The sequence below is a fragment of the Lathyrus oleraceus genome, chromosome 1 (genome assembly GCF_024323335.1).
Source record: "Lathyrus oleraceus cultivar Zhongwan6 chromosome 1, CAAS_Psat_ZW6_1.0, whole genome shotgun sequence".
NCBI lineage: Eukaryota > Viridiplantae > Streptophyta > Magnoliopsida > Fabales > Fabaceae > Lathyrus > Lathyrus oleraceus.
In genome coordinates this window covers 415,520,627-415,547,800 of record NC_066579.1, presented here as the reverse complement: position 1 = coordinate 415,547,800, position 27,174 = coordinate 415,520,627, and the positions used below count along the sequence as shown (strand labels likewise).

The 27,174-nt window shown below is 37.4% G+C and overlaps 1 non-coding gene across 1 annotated transcript; it reads right to left on the bottom strand.

Annotated features, from left to right (window-relative positions):
- Positions 1–20,511: 20,511 nt before the first annotated feature.
- On the bottom strand, positions 20,512–20,618 carry LOC127117047 (small nucleolar RNA R71). The gene has a single exon (XR_007801809.1). It is a non-coding gene; the product is annotated as a small nucleolar RNA R71 (small nucleolar RNA).
- Between the last annotated feature and the right edge of the window lie 6,556 nt (positions 20,619–27,174).

The following is a 27,174-nucleotide window of genomic DNA, read 5'->3' as shown; positions in this document are numbered from 1 at the left end:
CCATTTTCAAAAAGTCCAAGAACACCCAAATCCCATGTGTGGTTGTCAAGATATGATCAAATCATTTTCACCAATTTTTGAACTTCAAAGAGCCATATCTCTCAAACCATAAGGCCAAATTTGGTGGGGTTTTTTTCCTACAAACCACATTTTTCCTCCTCTTTCCAAAATATAAATTTCATCCATCAAAACCCTACCATTCAAAATGGCATTTTTGGACCTATTTCATTTAAAATCAAGTTTGACTCATAGTTGACTTTTTGACTCTTTGAGTTTTTCCCACTTTGGCCAATTGGAAATGCTTGGAAACATCATTTGTGACTTGCCTCAAACCTAAAATCATGTCCATACCATCATTCCACCACCATTTTGGACCAAAAGCACAAATTTGGCAATTTTGCAAATGGAAGCACATAAGCAAAACAAATACAGCATTTCTTGTACAGACCTCAAACAGCAATTGTGTAAGCCACTAGCAGCCTGTCCAGGCCCAATTCGGGTACAGCTTGCACCCTCCACTTCATTTGTACAAGATTGGCAATTTTGGCAAAAAGCTTCATTAGAATCAAACAAGTTAACCACTCATGTACAAACCACAAACAGCAAATTGGAATGTCTTTTTCTGCTCATTTCAAGCCCAATTCGACCAAGCATCACACCTCCACTTCACTTATGTGTAGCTTAGCAAAAAATGCAATTGAGTTCATTAACACTAAACCAACTTAGCACAGGGTTTAGTAATGATAAACAGACCATATTTAAGCTTCATTCTGTCAAATCCAACCCTAGAAAGGAACGGCAGCCAAAAGCATAACAAAAAATTCTCTGCTCTCATTTTTCCATTTCTGCTCGATTTGGATACTTGCTGCTGAGTCCTCAAACCCTGGAGCTTCCTTTGTTTCTCTTCATCATCCATCATCTTTGTGAGCTGCTTTCCAAGTGAAGAATCCCAGTTGGATGGCCATTTTCAAGCTCTGTTGTGCGAAGGATCTTCAATGGTGAAACAAGATTTGGAAGCTTCAAAGCCTTACTGAGTGCGTTTCCTTCAAGGTTCCATCATTCCATAACATTGTGAGCACCTGTTTGCACTCGAATCAACCAAAACAACACTGCAGCATCGAGTTCTTCGAATCAAGTAAGATTTTCGACTTTCTTATTTGTCTAAACCATGCCATGTATCATGTAGGTCTTCTTGTGCTGATCATTTTGAGCTATGAGTTTGTAAAAATGGTTGTGTATTTTTGAAGATATGCTGACCTGAAGTTTTGTGCACAAATGTTTTTTGCTCGAATCTCATTCTATAGTGTGTTATACTGAAAACCATTGCTGGATTTGTGTTGATGGATGTTTGATGATGCTTTTAGCATGGTTAATTTTAATTTCTGGGCACATTAATTTTTCGAGATGCATGAAGATGTTGATTGCCTGCTGCTGTTTTAAACCATTTTAACCTGCCCAGAAAATGCACTTGTTTAGTGATTGGTTTATTGTTGTGTGGATGGTGCATGAACATTGTTGTTCCATTACCTGGCTGTTTGCATAATGTTGTTTGAGATTGGTCTTTCCATGATGATGAATGTATACATGCGTGCTGCTGTTTAAACCAAACACCCTGTTAATCCAGCTCATGTATGTTTTGGTTGTTGTTTGTTATATGTTGTATGAGCATCATGAGTGTGTTATCATGTGGTTTCCATGCTGTTGTTTGATTTTGATTTGTTAATGAACATGAAGATAATGCCCTGCTGTTTTGAACCTCATGAACATGCCTAGAAAATCCATGTGAACCATGTTGAATGCTGTTGTTTGGTTGCTGTGTGAATATTACCATTGCCATGATTAGTTGCTTTTGTTGGATTTCAATTGATTACTTGATGGTGATGAACACAGGCTGTTCATGTTAAACCTTATCCTTGACCATGAAAATCCTTTTGAATGGCTGTTTGTTGTGTTTGGTTTTGGTTATGTGATGTTGCACGAGGTATTTCAATGCCATGATGTTGGAAGTTTTTGCTTGGAATTGAGTTTTGATGATGAACACGAGTTCATATGCCATGGCCATGCTGTTAGAAGCCCTAGGGTTTTCTTAAACCCAGAATTTGGGCTCATTGGCCAAGTTACTGTTCTATTGGCTGAGAGCCAATCAGAACATTTCGCTCCCTCCCCCCAAAACGCAGCACTTCAATAAGTGACTGTGCTATTTACCAAAATGCCATCCTGTTGACTTTATTTGACCATATGCCATGCTTATTTGCTCATATTTCATCCAAATGTTCATCAACTTCAACAATTCTTTTTTAATTCATTTCAACTCCAAAAATTATGAAATTTTTTCCTCATGTTCATGAATGTGTCCTCTATTTTATTGTGAATTTTAATCAATTTTTCAGTGGCTGGATTTTAAATGATAATTGATTTCCCAACATGTATGCCAAAATGATACATTGAGCCATTCCTTTTGTGAAATACTCATGTTGCATCCAATGAGCCTGAATTTTTTTGTGGTGAAATAGACACATTGACCTTTGTTTCCATATAGAGTTTGTGCATTTATCATTTGTGGACTGAGAGTTATGATTTTTTGAAGTTATGTGTTACATTTGGTGCTATACCATGATCATGTATTTTCCCAATTTTTGTTCACATGCTTCCTCTTATCCAATTGACCCCAAATTTTGCATGAATCATCCATCACATGCCTAGTTTGTGTATGAATTTTCTTGGAATTAATCATGCTGTTTTCCATTTGATTGTGAATTTTCTTCCATGCTTTGTCACATGTTGACTTTTTGTGATGCACATTGCCAAATCCTTTATGAAATTCTCAAATCTTATTGTATGATCATGAAATTTCATATGTGATAACTAGACTCCTTGAGCTTTGCATTGGTGTTAATCTCACTCATTTCTCTTCTGTTTTCAAATTGATATGATTTTTTGAAGTTGATCCATGCTTGTTGACTTTCACCATGCTTACTTGAATTTGGTTTGACTTCATGATTTTAATTGACTGCCTTCCTCTCATCCAAATGCATTGAAATTTGACATGATTGCTATGCTATATGTTAGGATTGAATGTGATTTATTTCATGATTTTTGAGATTGTTTGGGTTGACTTTTGGATGAAGTCTTGCTGTTGACCTATTTGTGCTCTTTCTTGCCATGCTTTGCATTCTTTTGCATATGAAATGACAATGATGCATGATATAATTATGAATCCAATTGAGAATGCTTCTTGAATGTTTAGACTTGGTTTGGGTTGACTTTTCCTTGCTGCCTTGACTTTTTCTTTCATCTTTGACCCTAGGCTAGTCCTAGTGGTCTTCTAAGCTTATGTTGAGTTCATCTGTTTCAGGTTAAGCACCAATGCCTTGAGGATCATTCAAATGTGTTTTAGTTTGATTGTTTATTGTGCTAACCTTTGTTTTGTAGGTGTGACTCACATACTTGAGTCTTTGTGCCTTGCACAATTGGTCCCTCTGTGGTTGACTATTGGTTCATTTTCTTTTGATTTTGACTGTTGACTTGTTTGCTAATGAGTTTGACTTTTTCAGGTACTTTAGTTGCTTAAGTTCTTTGAACTTGCTTGCTTTGCTATCTAGCAATTGCTTTTGAGGTATAAACCTTTCTTCTTCATGTAGTCTGGAGACCCGGTCTGTTATTTGACCGGGCAAACTGTCTGAAGTCCTCCTTAAGAGGCAATGCCTGTGTGTGTTTAAATTTGTCCCAAGCAGGAAAAGTCCTTCAAGTAAGGCAATTGGTGGAAGGTAGGGATAAGCAATCTATCCCCCACTATTCAGTGTGTCCTCTCTTTGCTCCCACGACATGGTTGAAGCATTGAGATAAAAACCCAAGATCTAATCGAGTCAATAATGTGGAGAGAGTTCCTACTTTCTGAACTCCCACACTTTCTTTGATGCTCTCTCTGATCTGAGATAGAAGCAATGAGGCACACCCCTCATCTCCTTTTCATCTGCTTCACCTTAGCCTCTCAATGGCAAGGTTAAGAGCGACCCTTACCTATTACAGTGGACTTTCATAGTCAAACCCTCTTGTGTGAGCCCCCTTGTTTGGCTATAGAGTGTGCTGTTTGATATTCATTGATTGATTGATTGCTCCATATGCACTTGCTTGCTTGTATGCTATGCATTTATCATCATCATCAATTGCCATTAATGCATGTTCATCTCCTTTGTGTTGTGATGCTATTATTGTTGTTTGCCCATTGAGGACAATTGTAAGTCCATCTCTTTTGGCCTTTGCTCCTGTGATATGGAAGGATAGAGTGCAAGACCTCCTTGGTCACTCATATCTTCTGTCATTGCTTTGTGTGTATGTGAGGATACAGCTATAAGTCCCTGTAAGTTGGCATCTGTTATCCTGTGATCATAATTTGATCTGTTTGATTTGTATGTGAGGTTGCAGTTATAAGTCCCTGTAAGTTGGCATCTGCTTTCCTGTGATCATAATTTGGTTTGTCTGATTGTATGTGAGGTTGCAATTATAAGTCCCTGTAAGTTGGCATTTGCATTCCTGTGATCATATTGTTGCTTTTGTTCTTGTATGTGAGGATCCATTGTAAGTCCCTGTAATGTGGCATTGGATTTCCTAGGACCATACTGTGGAGTTAACCTAAGTCCAGATAGATTGGCAGTTGATTTCCATTTCTCATCTTTGTTTTCTTTTGAGGAGATTAGTGTAAGTCCATAGAGTGGCTTCTGATATCCTGTTCTGTTTTAGGAGACTGGTGTAAATCCATCTATTGGTATCCGGTATCCGCCTTTTTATTTCTTCTGAGGAGATTAGTGTAAGTCCATTGAGTGGCATCTGATATCCCCTTCTGTTTTAGGAGATTGGTATAAGACCAGTGATTGGCATCCGGTATCCGTCTTGCTTTGCTTGTTTGTTATTATTAATTGCTATTCCAAAGGACACACTTGAATCATCTGCTATATGATTTCAAGAAGTGAACCTTCTAAGAAGTTTTACAATCCATCCTCATCCATTCATCATTCATTATGTCCTAAACCTTTTCACACTTTATCTTTCAAACTTGACATAAGTGTTGTGCAAACATCTTCATGTTTTCTAACTAAAAACCTGGACTCAAGTCCTTGACCTTTTTTTCAAACTTCATTTCATAATACTTATTTGAATTGATCTTAATTATACTTTGACTCCATTTTCATAATCATAATCAGTAACTTCACTCATTCACTTGTTTTGGCTTTGTCCATTAATCCTTTCATACATGAGCTATAGGTTTGATTTATCTTAGTGGTTGATGTTAATCTCACCTTCTGTCTTTAGTGATTGAATTGTAAGTCTTCCTTGCCTATTATAGGGTTAACCCCTCCCTGGCAAGTTGAAGCTGTTCTCACATGGTGGACGTTGTTGTTGTATAAGGTTGAGTTTTCTCCCGTGGATAACGTAAGACCTAGGGTTTGTGTTTAAAATTGAACCCAACTCACTTTTGGAAATCTTTTAGCCGAACTACGGCGTTTTGATCCTTACCTTTGATGGAAGGTACGTAGGCAGCGGGTTCATCCGTTCGAACACAAAAATAATTAACCCAATAACACAAAAATAATAAAACTGTATATTCTTTTCTCATCATCCCAATCATGTTTGCACAATGTTTATGTCACAACAAATAACAATTTTTACAACAAGTGTGAAAAGGGCTCCCTAGGAGTACCTAGGACGTAGTGGGTGCCTAACACCTTCCCATTGCATAATTTACCCCTTACCCAGAATCTCTGATCTTTTTATTAGTTTTCTACGTGTAAAACTTCTTAGGCTTTTGTTCGCTTTTTAGCCAATCCTTTGGATAAATAAAAGTGCGGTGGCGACTCGAAATTTCAATGTATCTCTTAGCTTATGGTTTAATCGATAGATCATATAGCGACGAATACACCGCTACAACAGGGAATTCAAAATTTGGAGAAGGAGAAGGATCATTGTATTCAATGGGGTTAGGAACCAACCTGCATAATGATTTGATATTTTGATTTTAGAGAAATGAATTTGTGACCAAATATTATGCAGATGGACAATTATATTATTTATTTATGTTTTTTATGATTACCATTTTCAGAATAAAGCAAAAAGTAAAAATAAACATCAAAGATGTGGATGAATAGAATTAATTTTATTGATGATCAATTTAAAAATGCCCAAACAATGTTCACTACTCCCTTAGGCATAGGAGAAGGATTTTAAAATGTAAAGCAATTACTTAGATCGATGCAAAATAACAGGAATATCAATGGCAGTCCAATTGTTGCATGTCCCTTCATGCGTTACAAAGTTGGTGCAGACTTCCTCTTCATTATCCTCTAGCACAACAACTAAGTGTTATTCATTCCCATGAATAAACCCTCCGCTACGGAAGTTGAGTTGCATCTCTTCAGATCTAACGATTGACGAGCCCTTCTGGAACCCCAAACCAGTTCTGCCTTTGTTGTCGGCGACCTCTACCACGCGCCCCCACTGATCAACAGGACCTTCTTCAACAATTTTTTACGCATCTTTCAGAGAGGACATAGGTGCCCCGACTCTCTTCTCAGCAGCAATAGATAAGGCTTGGAACGGAGTTCCAACCTCATCCTCAGCTTCTACATATGAGAAAGATGACAGATGTCTAACCAACAGCGCTTTCTCACCTCCCACAATCACCAGCTTGCCATTCTTAACAAATTTGAGCTTCTGATGCAGAGTGGAAGTAACAGCCCCTGCCTCGTGAATTCATGGCCTTCCCAATAAACAGTTGTAGGCCGGGTGAATATCCATTACCTGGAAAGTAATCTGAAAATCACTCGGACCTATCTTGACTGGAAGGTCAACTTCTCCAATTACAGTCTTGCGCGAGCCATCAAAGGTCTTGACAATTACCCCACTGTACCTCATGGGCGCTCCTTGGTAAGATAACTTCGACAAAGTTGACTTCGGAAACACATTGAGTGACGAACCGGTGTCAACGAGCACATTTGACAAAGCATCTTCCTTGCAGTTCATCGAAATACGCAAAGCCAGGTTGTGATTTCTTCCCTCCTCAAGGAGTTCTTCATCGCAAAAGCTCAGATTGTTGCATGAAGTGATGTTAGCCACAATGTGATCAAATTGATCCACAGTAACATCTTGCTCCATATATGCTTGTTCAAGAACTCTCTGGAGTGCTTCTCTGTGAGCTTCAGAATTCAAAAGCAGAGACAGCATAGAAATCTTTGATGGAGTCTGAAGCAACTGCTCAACAACATTAAATTCACTCCTTTTGATTAGTCGGAGTACCTCATCATCATCACTATTGGCTTTCAAATTGCTGGATTCACCAGACTTATTCTTTGAACAACCAACCGGATCTACATTAGGTGTCTCCACTTGCTTACCAACAACTGTTTCTTCTCTATTTTCCGGGAACACCGGTCCAAAAACTCGACCACTGCGGGTCACCTTCGTAACATCTGCAATGCTTACTACTGAACTAGTCGTAGGCAACAGGACCTCTTGACCATTCTCCATCATCGTAGCATTGTATTGATACGGTACAGCCTTATCAGATGCATACGGGACTGGGCCCGCTAACCGTATTACCAACGGCGAAACTGATTTATTGCTGATGTTCTTATTACTGTTGCTACCATATTGAATCACCAACCTCTCTGGTTGTTTGAAAACGGACACTATGACATTGACGTCGTCATTTACATGACGGGATTGAACAATCTGAATCATGCCTTCATCCATTAGACGCTGGATGTCCCTTTTCACCACATCACAACCCCTTGGGTTCATGCTACAAATATCACAACCATCGTGATCATGTTCACAGTCATTCACCAAACAGATATCTTTGTGCATCTGCACCAAAGATCGTCGGATAAACCGGACATCAAAAACCTTGAATTCACCTGGACAGCCATCCACCATGTTAACTGAAGAATTCCCATGAGCGGGCAAAGGATTAGCTTTCACATTAGGCGTGCGGTCTTCAAAATACATCATGTCACTCTTCATGAGCTTTTGTACCTCATACTTCAGCGGATAATAGTTCTCAATATCGTGCCCAGGTGCACCCTGGTGAAAAGCATAGCGAAGTTCGGGTTTATACCACCAAGGAAGTGGTTCTGGGATCTGTGGTGGGTTCCTCGGTTAGATTAAATTTTTTTACGACTAATGATGGGTACATTTCTGCGTATGACATAGGAATTGGGTCAAAAGAGACATTTTTCCTCTCAAAATTCTGTTGTTGGTGATGATTGTTGTTAGAATTGTTGTTGTTGTAGGTGTTTATTCTTTGTTGCAGTTGTTGTTGTCGTTCATTTTGATACTGTTGTTGTTTTTGTTGTTGAATTGGTATTGCTTGCTGGTTAGAGAATACTGGAATGATGGATGATACTTGATGATGATGATGTTGACGGGGTGGTGGAATTCTTCTCGCTCGAGGCCTCCTCTGCCTCCCACTAGAAATTGCATTGGTCTCATTGTCCTTCCTTTTAGTGAAACTACTCCCATACTTCTTGCTAGTTGACGCCTCCTCTTTTGACAATCGTCCTTCACGGACCCCCTCTTCAAGTCTCATCCCCATGTTTACCATTTCGGTAAAATCACTGGGGGCACTGGCGGTCATGCGTTCATAGTAGAATGAACTCAAGGTTTTCAGAAAGATTTTCGTTATTTCTTTCTCCTCCAAAGGAGGAGTGATCTGGGCAGCCAACTCCCTCTAACGCTGGGCATACTCCTTGAATGTCTCCTTATCTTTCTGAGACATGGACCTCAGTTGGTCCCTATCCGACGCCATATCCATGTTGTACTTGTACTGTTTCACGAAAGCCTCTCCTAGGTTATTGAAAGTGCGGATGCTTGCACTATCTAACCCCATATACCAACGGAGTGCAGCACCTATCAGGCTATCCTGGAAGTAGTGAATCAGCAATTGGTCATTATCTGTTTGGGTTGACATCTTGCGGGCATATATCACAAGATGGCTAAGTGGACAAGTATATCCCTTATACTTCTCAAAGTCAGGCACTTTGAATTTCATTGGGATTTTTACATTGGGCACTAAGCACGGTTCAGCAACACGCTTCCCAAACAGATCTTTGCCTCTCAGTGTTTTCAATTCCTTGTGCAGCTCAAGAAATTGGTCCTTCATTTCGTCCATCTTATCATAGACGTCCGGGCCCTCAGATGGCTCGGAATGATAGATGGTGTCCTCTACGTGAGGCAAAGTGTGCACAACGGGAGGTGGCACAGAGATGACCGGGCTAGATGCCGGCATGGAAGCAAAAGTGGGAGCAAAACCCTCTGGCACAAAATTCGGAGGCATTCCCCATGGGAATCCAGCAGGCAAGTTCAGAGCGAAGCGGGCGGTGGCAGCAGGCACAGTAGAGGTAACCACTTCATAAATGATAGTCCTCGCGGGAGGAGTTGCAGGTGTTAGAGAAGCTTGACTCTGAGCAGCAAGAACTGACTCCATCATGGCAGTCAGTCGGGCGATTTCCTCTTTCAGATCTATGTTCTCTTGCTCAAGGTGTTCCATGATTCTCTGGTGATTAGCTATGGTGTTGTACCGGTGAGTCAACTTGGCTAAAGCACAGAAGAACACCAATCAGACACCTGGCAAAAACCTGTTTATGCAAATGATGCATGAAATGTAATGCTTGTTTATTTTTATTTTCCAAGAAACTTACTATATCATTTGCAAATATATATATTAAATGACAATTGCAACAATTTGATATGACCGAAAAATCTCTTTTTATTTATATAAATTGGAAGGATTACACTGAGTACAATTTCAGAAACCAAAATAAAATATACAAGAGAAAAGGAGACTAGTCATCCTAAGGATCCCTAACAACGATGTCAGAAGATCTGGCTGAAGGCGTGTACTTCCTTCGAATGTGACGAATCTCGGTCTCAAAAGAAGTCTTCATCTGAGTCTTCTCGAGGACAAGCTGGTCAACAATCTTCTTCCAAGAAATGGAAGGCTGAGGCATGCTAGAAGATGAAACCTCTGGACCTCTCTGTCTCTTTATCACTCGGTCTTCAAGTAGCTCAATCAGTGCATTTTTGTCCTTAGACTCCAACTGCAACTCTTCATGCTTCTTGCTCAAAGCATGGAAATGCTTTTCCCACATATCCCTCTCTTGCTTCATCTTGATGAGCGCGTCTTCCAACTCCTCTACGTCTTGGTTAGGGAGAGTTAATGGCTCAACCATAACCATAGACATAGGTCTTTCACAAGGATAGGGCCTCTTCAACTCCAAAGCTCTCTTCTTCACCCAAAGAGTGTAAGCTTCCAAAGCTACACTATTGCACGGACCAAGCTCGAATCTTCCTTTCCTATGCACGTTATGCCAAGCATGCACAACCTTCTGCTTCAAATGTTGGGGATCTTTACCCTCTTGATAGAAAAGACCTTCTAACAAAGTGTTATTAGGTTTCTCTCTCAAGGGGAACCCAAGTTGACGACGAGCCAAAGCAGGGTTGTAGTTAATTCCTCCTTGTGTACCAATGAGAGGCACATTAAAGAATTCACCACAACTATCAATAATCTCCAAACTGCTTAAAGATGGGTCATACTAAACTATATCATCATTAGTGAGAGAAATAAGTCTCTGAGACCACCTTAGACATTATTTGTTCTCCACAAAAGCAGACGTCTGAGGCAAGTGCAAAATAAACCACTTGTACAGAAGAGGAATGCAACACACAATAGTTCCACCGCCTTTAGAATTCCTTAGATGCAAAGAGAAATACATATCACCCAACAAAGTAGGCACAGGATTCCCAATCAAGAAAAGTCTAATGGCGTTAACATCAGCAAAACTGTCAATGTTAGGGAACAAAGCTAATCCATAGATGAGCAGCACAAAGATAGCTTCAAAAGCATCCACACTGCCAGCTTGAGCAAAAGTGGTAGCTTCCTTGATGAGGAAAACAAATGGCAACCCAAATAACCCTCCTTTCTTCACCCAATGAGCCTCTAGCTCAGACTTCTTCAAGTGAAGAGCTTCAGCAATAATACTATACCGGGGAATCTCCTCCAATCCACTAAAGGGCACACTACTAGAAACAGGTATCCCCAAAAGATGAGAATACTCCTCCAAGGTAGGCACAAGCTGAAAATCTGGGAAAGTGAAACAATGGTAGAGAGGATCATAGAACTGCACCAATACACTCAACAATCCTTCAACTACATCAGCAGACAAGATGGATAGAAGCTCCCTATGACGTTGTTTGAAGCCCAAGGGATCTAATACAAAAGACGCTAGCTTCCTTAACTCTTTCAAGTCGGGACATCTGAAACTGTACTTCTTAGTGTTCCTTCGTCCACAATCCATGGTCTGAAAATATTTGCAAATGATACCTTAGTTCCTTGAAATTTTCGTGTGATGAATGTTATGATGTGCATGGATGCATGAATGCAACAATCACAAATAAGGGATCACACACAAGGCAAACAAAGGTCAAGTGATGAATCAAGTCATTGTCAAGATCAATCATCCATTTTGTTGGATTTTGGTTTACACCTTATCAACACCCAAGTTCCATTGATATTGACAAGACTTGATTGGATCAACCAAGAATCAAGGGTTTGTTGTGAGTCACGAGCATGGAGTCTGGGCAAGAACCATCCCAAAGGAGTGAACTAAGGATAAAACCTATAGATCATGTTCTAAAAAGTTCCTGGGGTCTTAATTCTTTCTATCGGATATTACAGGTTAAGATGACTGACTCGTCGACCCATAATATTCTATAGAGAAACTCGTCTGAGTGTAGTATCGCGTAACAACTGTTATCAAGTCTACACTTGAACAGTTTCCGCACTACGTCCTAAATAGGCCAAGATGGGTCAGGTGTTCTAAGGTCCTCAGCTTTTCAGACCCAATTAGAAATAGTAATGCCTAACCATAGATACTTGTGTGACATTCCCAAATCAAAAGGGGTCTCCACTGAGCAGATGGATCTCAAGCCAACTTGTTAAGGACTACTCCACACAAGTCTAACATGACTATACCATCCTCCTATCTTAATTGCACTCAAGTTAGGGTTAAAACTTATCTCACCACTCAGAGATCACCAAGCACAACAAGCAGATTATATCACACATACATATATACAAATATCACATATATACAAATATATGCACACAAAAAGTAGGCTAAACCCACTGGAGACTACTCCCCAGCAGAGCCGCCACTTAATTTCTATAGCGGGAAATTCATGATCATTAAGCTATTGACAAGATAAAGATCAATTAACAAGAGTCACCACTGCGCTTTTATTATTTCCAAGGGAAAAGGAAAAAGTACGAACAAAACCCAAATGGTAAGAAGTTTTCAAATAAAAACTAATAAAAGTCAAAGATCACCGGTAAGGGGTTGGTTACATAGAGGGAAGGTGTTAGCACCCAAAGTGTCCTAGGTACTCCTAGGGAGCCCTTTTTGTGTGCATATGCATTTTGTACAAAGTGATGTTTACAAACAAATAGAATGGGGGGATGAGAAGAGAATTCACTAATTATATTTTTGTGTTTGACAAGACCTTTGGTCTTATGCCTACGTACCAACATAAAAATGAGGGATCAAAACCTCGTAGTTTGTGTTATAAATTTCAAAGTGAGTATGTTGGTTTTAACAAAAATTAAGCTTGAAAGGCACAAAGGTCTAAAATGGTTTGAATGGGTTAGTTCTTTTTGGCTTTTGGAAAGTTTAAGTCAAATATGATTAAGTTTATTTACAAGTTTGATTTAAGAAAATAAGTTTGAAAATGCAATGGCATAAGGCCAAAGTTTTTATCTCTTTTGAAAGTGGTCAAGGTTTAGAACAAAAGGAGTTCAAACAAAGAAGATTTTAAAATTGGAGGGAGAGATTTTGAAATTAAAGAAATGAGAAGGAGATGAAGAGACTACCCTATGCACAAAATTTAAAATTTTAAAGTTGAAAAGATCTTACCAAATGGGTAGCAATCCAATAGACAAGTATGTCAATAGAAACTCAGAATTCCCTTGGACTTTTATTCAAGCAACACACAAATGCACAATTATATCAATCTTGAAGAGCAAAGGCATCAAATAAAGATGGCCTCATCCAAGCTTATCCACTTCAATGATCTTCTTCAGTATAGCCCTTGCAACATGAATTCCACAAGTCACAAGTTCAACATAACAGCTTAACAATGATCAATGTTATAGATGAACTGGAGAGATCTTGAATGGTGTATCAGATGAATTCAAATTGCAAACACTTAATTCATCATAAATTGGCATTGGCCAAGACCATTAGCAAAGGAATGTTGCCTAAATTCTAAGTCCAATTGGGCAAGATCAAACCAACAGTTCACTCAATTTTTTTAGGGTTTTTGTTATTATTATGTGCATTAATGGTCAAAGACCATACAAGCAAGCAAAGTATATACAAACAAAACAATATCACACAATATGATCCAAATGGACAAAGTGAAAATTACATTAACATAAACAATTAGAATGATGTGTATAATGGCAAATGATATAAAGTACTAAAAAATAAATTGCATTAAAGTAAAAGCTTGAAAGTAAAAGTTAATGGTTAGTAAGTTAGAAGTTAATTTGGTTTTGCTTTTGATTTCAAGACATTCTTTGGAGAACACTCAACCCACTTGCCACAACCATGGATCCTTGAACCAAAACATCTTCCAAACGAAGGAAATAAGGCCAAGTTTCCACACAATACCATGGAAGAGGGGAGACTTACAATCTCACTAACTAGAATGCTTATGCCTTTTATGTCACAAATTTAGCGATATGTTAAACAATCGTAATTAGACTTATGTAGAAGTCACAACTATTTGAGGTCGGGCAATAAACTTTTGGTGTTAATGCATGTTGGAGACATAGTATTAAGAACTATCCTCTTTAAACATACCACACACAAAAATATGCAAAAGGTGTGGCCTAATCTCATCCATACTCATGTTAATCTTTCAATCAACTAGCATTAGGATTTTGAGATGTCATTGAGAAAATGGAAATGAATGAATGAAGAAGGGGAATTAGATGAAGAGGGAAGGGGATGAATGAGATCACAAATTGGTCAAAGGAGGACTTTTACCAAATTAATATCATTCATTCATTTTGGGAGATGGAATGTACATTCCATCAATCCCCTAAATCCAATGATATTAACTTGACAAAGTCAAATCAACCTTGACCAATACCCAACAACAAACAATTAAACTCAATTAAGTCAATACAAATGGTCAACATAATTAAAATGGCATTTAATCAATTAAAAATATTAAAATAATGCATTAAATTCAAATATGTTTTGTCCAAATCCTAAAATCTCATCAAAACACCAAATAAATGGCCATGAGATTTATCATAGGTCAAACAAGGTCAAAGGACCTTGGATAAAAAAATTCATAATTTTTGGACACTTAAAATATTTTTAAACAATTAAAAACAAATGCAAAATCAATTAATTCATGAAAAATATTAATAATGATCCCAAAAATAATTTTAATTCAGAATATGAAAGAGAAAAATATTTGGAAATTTTTGGTGAAAGTCCCATATTTTTTGGATCAATATGGAATTTAATATGAATTATTGAAGAAAATGGAATTAAAATGAAATTCAGAAAATCCAAAAATACGTGGACCATCAGATCTCCCTCATTAATTGAGGTGGCAGATCTGATGATCCAAAACACGCGTTCCATGTACATCTGAGTCAACTGCGTGGCAAATAAGGTAATCAACAACAACGCTCCAGATTATAACGTGGAACTTGGATCAAGTGGCTCAGACTCAAGACACATCATCACCGGAGCCAGAGCTCCGGTTGTCTTTGTAACACGGTTGGAGAACTGACTTTAGTTAAATGTTGCGGATAGCAAGAGTCGCCACCGACTTTTATTTTATCCAAAAGGAAAGGACATAAAAGAACAGGAAAGACCTTAAAAAGATTTTGAGTTCGGGGGGTAGGTTATACAAAGGGAAGGTATTAGCACCCTTTATATCCATGGTTATCCATGGGCTCTTAGTTACTTAGCTCACTTTGTTTGTTTGCAAGAGTGTAGTGTGTGATTAGAAAAATTTCTTTAAGTACTTTGTAATGACCCTCGTATGGGTGTATACAAAGCCTAGTTTAGAAATTGTGAGGTGTAAAAGTAATTTTGAAAAGTGTGAGCAAGTAACTATGAGATACCTACCCTAGATTAAGTCTTTCGTGTTCTCGTATATTCTTTCAATGGTAAGACTGTCCCTATTATTAAGGAATAGGTAGTCATTACCTTGGATGTGTTTAAGGGACGGGCGTAGGGTCATCGTATGGTCAATGAAGGCAACATAAGGGGTGTCTTTAGCAACTCGTAGGGACTATCATCATATTTACCGAAGGGACAAGATCATTATATCGTAGGCAACCTCGTAGGGACTTGATCTTTTAAGTTTATAGGGACTTGATGATTTTTCTGTTTGAGGGGACTCTGCTTAAGACACCCCTATTTTCGAGGGACTTGACCATTTAAAGAAGGCAACCAAGAGGAATACCCTAGGAAGTACAGATGGCGATCAAAGATCGACTTACGTGTGTGAGTGTTATTTTTCAGATATTTGTCTTGAATTTAATTTTCTAAGTTCAATTATTTACAGTTAGTTTTTTGCACTCCCTAAATTACTAACCACGCAATAAATATTTACAAAAAATAAAAGCAAGAAAAATAAATTCCTAAACTATTACATGGCTATGGGACAGATACATAATAATCAGGCGAGAAAGAATAAATTTACAACCTATATATTTGTTCCTAATATTATAAATAAAACAAAATTAAAATAAGGAAAATAATGAAGCAAAAATAGAATAGATAAAAGTAAATAATAATAAAATAATAAATAAACAATGGTAATAAAGCAATAATAAAATAACAATAATAATAAAGTGATAATAAAAAGGTTAGAATTTTAAAAGAAATTATTTTAAGTTAAACAAGTTAGATTTTTTTAGAAGTTATTAGAAAAATATGAGTTTAAAATAAATTAGTAATAATAAAAGAATTTAAAATACATTAATGTACAAATTATAAAATAAAAGAGTTATATGAAAAATATTAAGTTTGTTATTTACAAAATAAATAAAGGTTATAGAAAATATCAAATTATTAGATTAATAGGTTTATTATTATTATTCAATTAGAAAAATGGTCAATTAGATTTTATTTACAAAATATATAAGGATTTATTATTATAAGTAAGTAATAAAAAAAGTTATTAAAATAGTTAGTATTTATTATTTATTTACAAAAAAATATAAAGGTTATAGAAAAATATTAAATAATTAATTTAGTAGGTTTTCACGCCCTACATTACTAAACCACGCAGTTAATATAGGATCAATGGCAGGAATTTAAATGGCAGAAAAATAAATGGCAGAAAAATAAAATGGCAGAAAATAAATAGCTGAAAATAAAATCATAATTATTACAACGCTTTGGTGCAGTTACATAATAAAGATGGCGAAAAGTAAAACTGAAAATATTACAAGTTAAAACTTAAAATATTACAAGGGCGAAGCAGTTACAGTGTATGAATAACATAAATATGAGCGAGAATAGGAAATAATAATAAGGTTTGTTAAGGTTTAAGAAAAGGTTTATGGTTTAGAGGAAACAACACGGTTAAAGTTTTAGGTTTGAAATTTAGAGTTTGTGGCGAAATTGTCAGGGTTTAGGAAAAATCAGGGTAGTTAGTTATGAAAAAAATGTGCAGATCTATATATATATATATATATATATATATATATATATATATATATATATATATATATATATATATATATATATATATATATATATATAAAAAATGAATTAAGAAAAACAACGGCGTTGCTAGCGCAAAATTGCGATCATCGCAACTGGATCGGATAACACAAATGTCACGCCTCATACACGTATATGTGAAAACGGCGTATTGACACGATCCGATCCGAAAACATAATCAAATTATAACATAAAATAGAAATATATATATATATATTTAACACACTAGTTACATATTATAAATTATATGTTATATGATCCATATGCATTTTTATTAACAACAAAATTATTATTATATTATATTATATATTATGAGACATGTAAAACTTATACAAAAACAAACACATCAAATACATAATACAATGAACCAAATTATTATACATGTTATATTTATGTGCATAAAAAAAAACGGCGATATCCTGATATATTTAACCAAACCGCATGTATCTGGAATACATAACACAGTCACACATATGAACACGTATTTGAAACACAGTAATAAATATATCAACAAAATAGATAAAGTATATATCATATATAAACTATTACCAAACTGTGTGTACGATAGTATAGATCAGCCACTCTCAATTTCTCTTTTTTGTTCTGTCTTTTGGCCTCCCTCTATCAGTCATGCTAGTAAATATATATAGGAACAAATTAGGTTAATGATAATGGGCCTAAGTTTATTTTGAAACCCAATATTAAATTAAAAACTGAATAAAGTTAAATAATTAAAATAGTTAAAATTAAAATAAAAACTAATTAACCTATTTATTTATTCTAGACCCAATATAAAAATAAATATACTCAAAAAAAATAAAAGTCGGACACCAAAATGCTCGAAAAAATAAAATGAACATGTCAAAATAATCAGCGCGAAATAAATGACTCGGAAAAATACAGCGTTTGGTCGGATTTTGAAATAAAAATTATGACCGTTTAAACTGCTCAGACTAATCAACATATGACCAAAAATAGTCGTAAAAATATTTGTAGCATGTCAAATTAAACCACGTGAACCGCAGATTAATGTTACCGACATTTGCAAACTTAAACTTGACATTTTTTCGTTGACTAATTTTAAGCACAGTTAAAAAGTTAATTTGACCAGTCTGTTTGTAAATTCCGAGAAATTATTCTGGCTAATATTAAGACAGAAAAAAATGTTATGCTATGAAGATGATGCAAATGAATGTGAAACAAAAAATTGGTTAGAGTTAAAAATAGAGGGCAAATTTTTGGGTGCAACAGTCTTCTCCGGTGAGCTTCACCGGACTGGTTTACACGAACCATCACCAAAATAACATACAGTGACATTATCTTAAAGAAAAAACATCACTGAGCACGAATATCACCTCAAATTCCTCCAATTCCAAATATATTAAGAGATATCTGAAACTGAAAAATGAGGTTCATGATCTAAGTTGCTTCGATTTGGCCTCAAAGCAACTCAATCTTCTTGCCTACATTGGTAGGACTTCAGACAAATCAATAATTAATGGAATTAAGCAATAAATTGAGAGAATCGAAGAGTTTAAAATTTCTGCAAATTACCTTCACTGGAGGTCTGAACTTGCTAGATCTTGATATGAATTGTGCTTGGCTTCACTTCACTTGCTTGCAGGAGAGGAATGAGAAGGTTTAGAAGCAATGGACTCCTGGAGAATTGAATTCCAAAACAGTGGAGATTCAAGCTCAAATTCAAAAGAATTTATCAGGGTTATCCTCTTAGAGTGAAGGGTTTTCAATGGGGATTCAAAGTTGGCGCAATGTGTGAATCATTTCTGAGCAAATGCAGTTGTATATATAGCCAAATCCATGTCATATTTGCACACTCTTTTCAACCTTCCAAATTTGGCAAATGATGAAAGCATGATGCATGGGCACGCATAGGCCCATGAAATGATAGCTTGAAGTCCAAAATGAATGATCAGATGTATTGAAGCAAGCTTGGAATGCTAGGCAATTGGAAATTGATGCTTGAAGTTGGATCCATGCCAAATGATATCAGCATGTTTAAGCCATGCGCAGCCTATGCATTTCAAGCCCAAAATGAATAAAATTGAGCTCTTTGGAAAGGTGAGATCAAGAGGAACAAGTTTTGTGTTGAACACGTTTTCATTTGGAGCTTGGAACTTGGAGAAATTTGAGGTGGAAGTTTGGAAAAATTTGACATATCAAATTTTTTCTAAGTGTCAAGCCATATGTCTCAATATTCCACCTTGCTTAACTTTTTATAAGAGCTTCAAATGAGAAACGTATCTTCATAAAATTGTAGCTCTCTCAAAAACCTTCAAAATGGTAACCAATTTCATGTAATTTGAATTTGAAATGATAGAGTTATGCATTTTTGAAGTCTGTAAAAGTCACTTGATCAATGGTATAGGTCAAAAGTGACCTATAATGTAACCTCATATCACATGTTCAAAGAAGTTGAATTAGCTCCTACTCCAAACATCAAAGTTTAAGTATACACATTTAATTTTATTGTGCAACTTGGAAATATTTCATCTCATAAAAATTGATCAAGTTATGGCATTGGGAAGTTGACTTTCAAATTAGGGTTTAGACAAAATAACCTATAATCTTTCAACATAAAAAATGCTTTTACAAGAAAAACTAGCTCTAGGTCTCAACATGAAAGTTGTTTATAATGTCATTTAGAGTAAGTTTTCTCTTGGAATAATTTTCATATGGTGAAAATTGTAGGAGATAGGGTCTAGGGAGACCCAGTTTTGATCAGATGAATTCATCTGGCCAACCACCATCAACCAACTTGCTAACTTCCAATTCTCTTGACTTTATTTGCTCATGGTAGATCATATATGCATAAGATGATGAATTTTGAAGTGTCCCTTTAGAAATTTGATCAATTGGTGAGATAGCTTGTTGGAGAAGTTACTCAAGATACCTAGTCAAACTAGGGTTTCCAAGGCAAATCACCCTAAAACTCTTGAAGCAAACTTGATCAATATAACATGTAGAGGACATTGGGACTCATATAGGATGCTTATAACCATTCTTGAATCAATTCTTGGTTGTGCTCTTTGTTCATGAGGGTCTCAAAACCTTAGATATGATCAATGAATCAATGGGATCATGCCCTTCCTACAAAAAGAGTTAGATATATGCAAAGACATATTTTTGGTATTTTGGTTAGTAAATGATAATATACAAGTATGATATAATCACAAAGTGCTTGGTGATCTCTCCCAAAACAAACCGAATGACAAAGGGCAAGGAGGATGCCAAGGTATGATCTCAATGCTAATGCTTATGATGGAAATGCATGAGGGATCTTAGGGTCAAAATTAGGGTCTTACAGGAACCACATAATCGTCCTCTTAAGTTCTACACTACCCCGTCCCAACAAGAACCTCACAACAGCATTGCTGCCCCTACTATCAATCGAAACGATTTCAAGTTAAAACCCTCATTATTATCAGTTGTCCAACAACATCAATTTGCTGGAAATCCTACAGGTGACCTTAATGAACATTTGTCCAAGTTTGTGCAGTACGCAGACACTGCGAAGGCGAATGGTGTATCCCAAGATGCGATAAGACTATGCCTTTTTCCTTTCTCTCTAAGAGACAAAGCTTGGTCTTGGTTGCAATCCTTGCCATCAAACTCAGTTACTACATGGGAAGAACTTAAGAACGTTTTCTTAGCCCGATATTTTCCGCCAAGAAAAACTGCTATGCTGAGAGCTCAAATCAACAGATTTCGACAAAAAGATATAGAATCTCTCTATGATGCATGGGAGAGATACAAAGACATGATGAGGATATGTCCACATCACGGTCTCGAAGACTGGGTGATCATTCACACATTTTACAACGGGCTTCTGTATAACACAAGACTGACAGTAGACGTTGCCGCAAGTGGTGCACTTATGGACAAGCCATACAACGAAGCCTATCAACTCATTGAAAACATGGCCCAAAACCATTGCCAATAGGGGGTGAAAGAACTCCATTAGAAAAGTCCCAAACAAAAAGTGGAATGTATGAAATCAGTATCCTTGACCATGTCCATGCAAAGGTAGATGCCCTTGTTCAAAAGTTAGACAACTTGACCATACCACCCGCAGCCATCGTGGATGCCGTGACTCCAAACTGTGAGTTATGTGGAACTCCTTGAAACACTACACCAGAATGTCAGATATTGGCAGGAGTCCCCACTGATCAAGTAAATTACGCACAAGGAAATCCTTATTCGAATACCTACAACCCAGGTTAGAAAAATCATCCTAACTTTTCGTATAAGAATAACAACGCCCTGTATGCACCTGGCCAAGCACCTGCTGTTCCGCCTGGATATCAAAAGCCAGCTAATAATGCTCTTAACATGCCTAGGAAGTCCAACCTTGAACTAATGATGGAAAGCTTCATAGCTACCCAAGCTCAAACAAACAAAGACTTCTTGAACCAAAACATGCATACTAGTGAGCAACTTAAACAATTAGCGAGCAAAGTAGACGCCTTAGCCACCCACAACAAAAGGCTTGAAACACAGATTTCATAAGTGGCTCAACAACAAGCGTCTATTGCTTCTCTCGCTGGCACATTTCCTGGACAGCCACAACCTAATCCAAAAGGACATGCAAATGCCGTTATATTGAGAAATGGAAAAGAACTAGACGGACCCATAGATCCAAGACTCCAAAATCCTACCATGTACCAAAAACCTGACAAAACAACAACTGAGAAGGTAAGTGAACCGAAGGAGAAGGAAGATAATACCCAAGATGCCTAAGAGAAATAAAAACCTTATGTAACTCCACCTCCTTATAAACCACCCATTTCGTATCCTTAAAGACTCACAAATTCTAAAATTGCAGGGCAATTTAGGAAATTTGTTGAACTTCTAAAGCAACTGAATATTACAATTCCCTTTACAGAAGCCATCACACAAATGCCCTCATATGCCAAATTTCTTAAAGAGATCCTATCCAATAAGAAAAAGACCGAGGATAACGAAACAGCTACACTTACTGCTGAGTGTAACGCAATAATCCAAAATAACATGCCTCCCAAACTAAAAGACTCAGGTAGTTTCTCCATACCCTATGTCATTGGAAAGTTCGTCATAGACAAAGCTCTATGCGACTTAGGAGCCAGAATTAGTGTAATGCCCTTAACCATCTGTAAAAGGCTCAACATGGGAGAACTAAGACCAGCCAAGATGTTTGTTCAACTAGGTGACCGCTCAATCAAATGTCTTGTTGGTATACTAGAGAATGTCCCAGTACGTGTAGGAAAAATCTACATTCCTACAGACTTCATAATCATGGACATCAAAGAAGATGCCAGTACACCTATTATATTAGGAAGGCCATTCTTAGCTACCACCGGAGCCATAATAGACGTGAAAAGAGGTAAGCTAACATTCGAAGTTGGAGAAGAAAAGGTTGAATTCATCTTGACACAATTCTTACAAGCGCCAGCTATAGACGATACATGTTATCTACTTGATGTAATAGACAAGTGCGTAAGAGAGATGGAGATGCAAGAAACCAAATATTCTGATATAATGAAAATCCAAATCCCTCCAATCTTTGAAGATGATAATTGGCGTGAACCATACCAAAATGATAGTCTAAGTGAATGCTTAGAACTTACACCCAACCACATGCCATGCCCGAAGAAACCAGACTTAGAATTAAAAACACTACCAAAGAACCTAAGATACGAATTCCTAGACACTGAACTCAAAAGACCAGTAATAGTCAACGCTGACTTAGGACAGCTTAAAACTGAAAAGTTACTAGATGTCTTAAGAAAATATCCAACTGTGTTAGGCTACAACATCGCTAACCTAAAAGGAATAAGTCCTTCTATCTTTATGCATCGCATTATGCTAGAGGAAGATTGTAAAACCTCTAGAGAACACCAGAGAAGGATCAACCCAATCTTAAGTATTATAGTCAAGGATGAAGTAAAGAAGTTATTATATGGAGGAATCATATACCCGACCTCCGATAGTCAATGGGTTAGCCTCGTTCATGTAGTACCCAAGAAAGGGGGTGTTACAGTTGTTAAGAACAAGAAGGGCGAATCTATAGCACAAAGAGTTGTGACCAGAAGTAGAATGTGCATCGATTATAGGAAACTAAACAAAGCCACTTGAAAGGATCATTTTCCTCTTCCTTTCTTTGATCAAATGCTTGAACGATTGGCTAAGCATTCCCACTTCTGCTATCTAGACGGTTATTCAGGATTCTTTCAAATTCTTATCCATCCTGATGACCAAGAGAAAAACAACCTTCACATGCCCTTATGGTACATTTACTTATCGACGAATGCCATTTGGACTATGCAACGCTCCCGCAACATTCCAAAGATGCATGATGTCAATCTTCGCTAACTTTATAGACGACATTATGGAAGTCTTTATGGATGACTTTTCTGTTTGTGGGCAGAGCTTCGAAGGATGTCTACCAAACCTTGAAGTGGTACTTGAAAGATACGTAAAGGTGAATCTCGTCTTGAACTGGGAGAAATGCCATTTCATGGTTCAACAAGGAATCGTGTTGATCACGTAGTATCTGATAAAGGAATTGAAGTAGACAAAGCTAAAATCGAAATTATAGAGAATCTTCAACCACCGAAAACTGTACGAGAAATACGAAGCTTTTTAGGACACACTGGTTTCTACCGACGCTTTATCAAAGATTTCTCGAAAATTACCAAAACACACTAGTTCTAATCAATGATGATTTCCCTTACGAACGACTTATATCCCAAATTGAAAGCGACATGTCTGAACTAACCTTAAATGATACTGAAATAGAAGAATCTGTGGAAGAAATTCATGTGAATGCAACTCTGCCATGGTATGTTGACTTTGTCAACTACCTAGCTGTTGGAGTACTTCCATCGGACCTATCATACCAACAAAAGAAGAAATTCTTTCATGGTCTAAAACAATACTACTGGGATGAACCTCTGCTTTTCAAAAGAGGTATCGATGGTATTTTCCGTCGATGTGTTCCTGAGGATGAAATAGACGATATAATCTCTAATTGTCATTCCGCTCCCTATGGTGGGCACGCAAGCACTTCAAAAACTTGTGCTAAGATCTTACAATCAGGCCTCTTTTGGCCTACTCTATGGAAATATGTCCATAATGCGGTTATAAATTGTGATCGGTGCCAACGCACTGGTAACGTTTCAAGACGCGACGAAATGCCACAAACAGGCATCTTAGAAGTGGAAGTCTTTGATGTGTGGGGGATTGACTTCATGGGCCCATTCTCGTCTTCTTTTGGTAATAAGTACATACTCGTAGCTGTCGATTACGTTTCAAAATGGATCAAGGTTGTAGCTTCTCCGACAAATGACACACGAGTAGTGATTAAGTTGTTCAAGAACATAATCTTTCCTAGATTTGGTATGCCAAAACTAATCGTTAGTGACGGTGGCTCCCATTTCATATCAAATATCTTTGGAAAACTTCTTCTGAAGTATGGAGTCCAACACCGTGTAGCAACACCTTATCACCTACAAACCAGTGGGCAAGTCGAAGTTTCGAATAGAGAGATCAAACAAATTCTAGAAAAGTTTTTAAAAACGGTGCGATAGAAATCAAAGGTAGAAATAGTGAACCGTTTATGGTAAACGGGCAGCGATTAAAACATTATCATAATATTGACAATAGAGACTATTCAAATAGTCTAAGACTTATAGAGTTGTCCGCTCAACCCCAAAACTAGTATATCGCAACGTTATTGTCGAACTTACGACATTAAACAAAGTGCTTAGTGGGAGACAACCCGCCTCTTTTTAATTTGTTATTTTTGTTTTTAAGCGTTCCCCTTCTTTGACTATTACTTTTATTTTGCTCCCTTTCCTTGATTTTATGCAGTAATGTACTTGTTGTTTCTCGTTACTAACTTAGAAATATTGGATACTCATTAATAGGCGAATTTATAACTAGTTAGTAACTAACTTTCATCATGCAACCAGTAGATACAGTTTTCAGAGGTAGAGTTCAGAGAAGGCGTTATGATTATTTAGCTCAGAAGGATATGGATTTATCATATATTATGATGGACCTACCATGGATAGGTTAGGTATCCGAGATAACATCTTGTTTATGTTTAACTAGCTAGGTTGGGAGAATGTTGCTACTAAGAGAAGGTTTGTCACATACCGTGAGCTTACCCTAGAATTCCTTAGCTCCCTAGTTTACAACCCCGAGCATGGTTACAGACTCAACAAAGGGTTGATTTCCTTTAGGATGTTTAGTATGGATTTCACTTATAACTGTAGAGACCTTGCTGACCTCTTAGGATTTCCTAGTGGCCCATTTGTTTTCACTACCCGCCAGGAGGAATTAATCGATGACATCGACCTAGATTACTGTTGGGGTAGTTTAACTAGAGACCACCACCCTGACCCTCTCGAGATGCACTCACAAACGATACACAACCCTGCTATCCGCTACTTCCACAAAATACTAGCCCACACCCTACTTAGAAAAGAAGCGAACAACTCCTTAGTGTCACGGGATGAACTTTTCATCTTACTCTGTGTCGACCAAGGTCGACATGCCAATGTTGTGACATTTATGATGGAAATATTTGTTCACCTTGCAAAGAACAATCGCGCCCCAATCATAATAGGCGGCCTAGTAACCATGATAGCTGATGCCATTGGACTTAGACGCCCACTTAACGAGCATACACCTTTTGGACACATCCGACCCATGGATATTGATTTTTGCTTCGACCAAAGAATTATAGGAAACCTTGGGCCAGATACTTTTGACTACCTAATTAATAATGAAGTTATCCAGCTATTTGCCTTACCAAACCATGAGAGAACAAGTGTTCATAACCGAAATAACTGGCTATATGATTTAGATGAACACAACATTTCTCCACCATCACCTCCTGAGACACCGCCTATTTATGAGTATTTAGATGACCCTATCTCTGTTGATGAATCTGACCCTGAAACCCCTCCAAACTACTATAACATGGATGAACCGGAAATTCCATCCTATGCTGAAAATCTGACCATAATCATTACCCGTTTGGATGGTTTCCACACTGACATTACTAATGTGAAAGATGAAATAAAGAGCATGCGCCTTGATGTCTTAGGCTTAATGGATGTCGTCGTCGAACAGTTTGATCACTTGAACCAGGCTGTAGCTGCTTTGGGACAGAACTGTGGCTGATTACATCGACCGTTGAATTCTCCTACTTACTTTAAAGCAATGAGGACACTGCTATGTTTTAGTGTGGGGAGAGAGCACTTTTATTGCTATTATTTCTTTTAATGCTTAATGTTACATTTAACTTTAGTCTTTTAATTTAATTTAAATAACATTGTTATTTCTTTTTGCTTCTATAATAAATTTAATTTACCTCGTCAGTTTATTTTTTTACTGTTGTTAATTCCATACTGCTCTTATTTTATTTTATACTGCTGCTGCAATTACTTTATTACTGTGTTTCTATTATCGTTACTATTGTGTTACTGCTGTTAAAATTTTTATATTTTTTTGGCCATTTTGCAAAAATTGTGACTGTTGCATGTGATGAGCGTCACATGCAGTGTTACGCCCGTCACAGAGGCATGACGCCCGTTACAGAAACGTCACGCCTGTCACACATGAAGTATATGACCATTACACACGACTATTGCATGTGACCGTTACGCAAGAGTGTTACGTGTGACGACCGTAACAACTCTGTGACGCTCGTCACAGATCCAGAAGGCGCGTTTTGTTTCCCTATATAAACAGGCGCACTTCTCTTCTTCTTCCTCATCTAATCCTTCTGTTTTCCTTAACCATCCCACTCACACCACTTTTTTCTCCATTAACCCTTCCATCACATCCTATTTTAAGCGAGAAACGAGTGAGTTCCCTATAACTCACGAAATCCATCTCTTCCACAAAAACCTATATTTGCAATTCGCACACTCAATGGCCCGTTAAGAAAGAACTGCTCCCGACCTTTCAAATATCGTATTCAGAGAGGGAGAAGCCGGAGAACGACAGAGAGACAACTACCTCAGGTTCTATCAATGTTCAGTCCAAGCTACGAGATATATTGATAATTATTGTCTGACGGAGTTGGGGCTTTCAGAGGGTGTGGAATGGATGTTGAACACATCTGGTTTGACGCAGCTCTGCACCAACCCGCAACCAACTTATAAGGTGTTGACCCTGGAATTCTCGAGTTTGTTCTCCTATATAACCCCTCCGTGCAACTCAGTTTCTCACCAAAGCCGCCACATTTAGAATGTTCGGTACCGAGTATTCCATGAACCAAACTCAAATAGCGTGAATACTTGGTTTCCGACATGGAGATGGAGTTCACTGCTGTACCCCTAACGGATGGTCG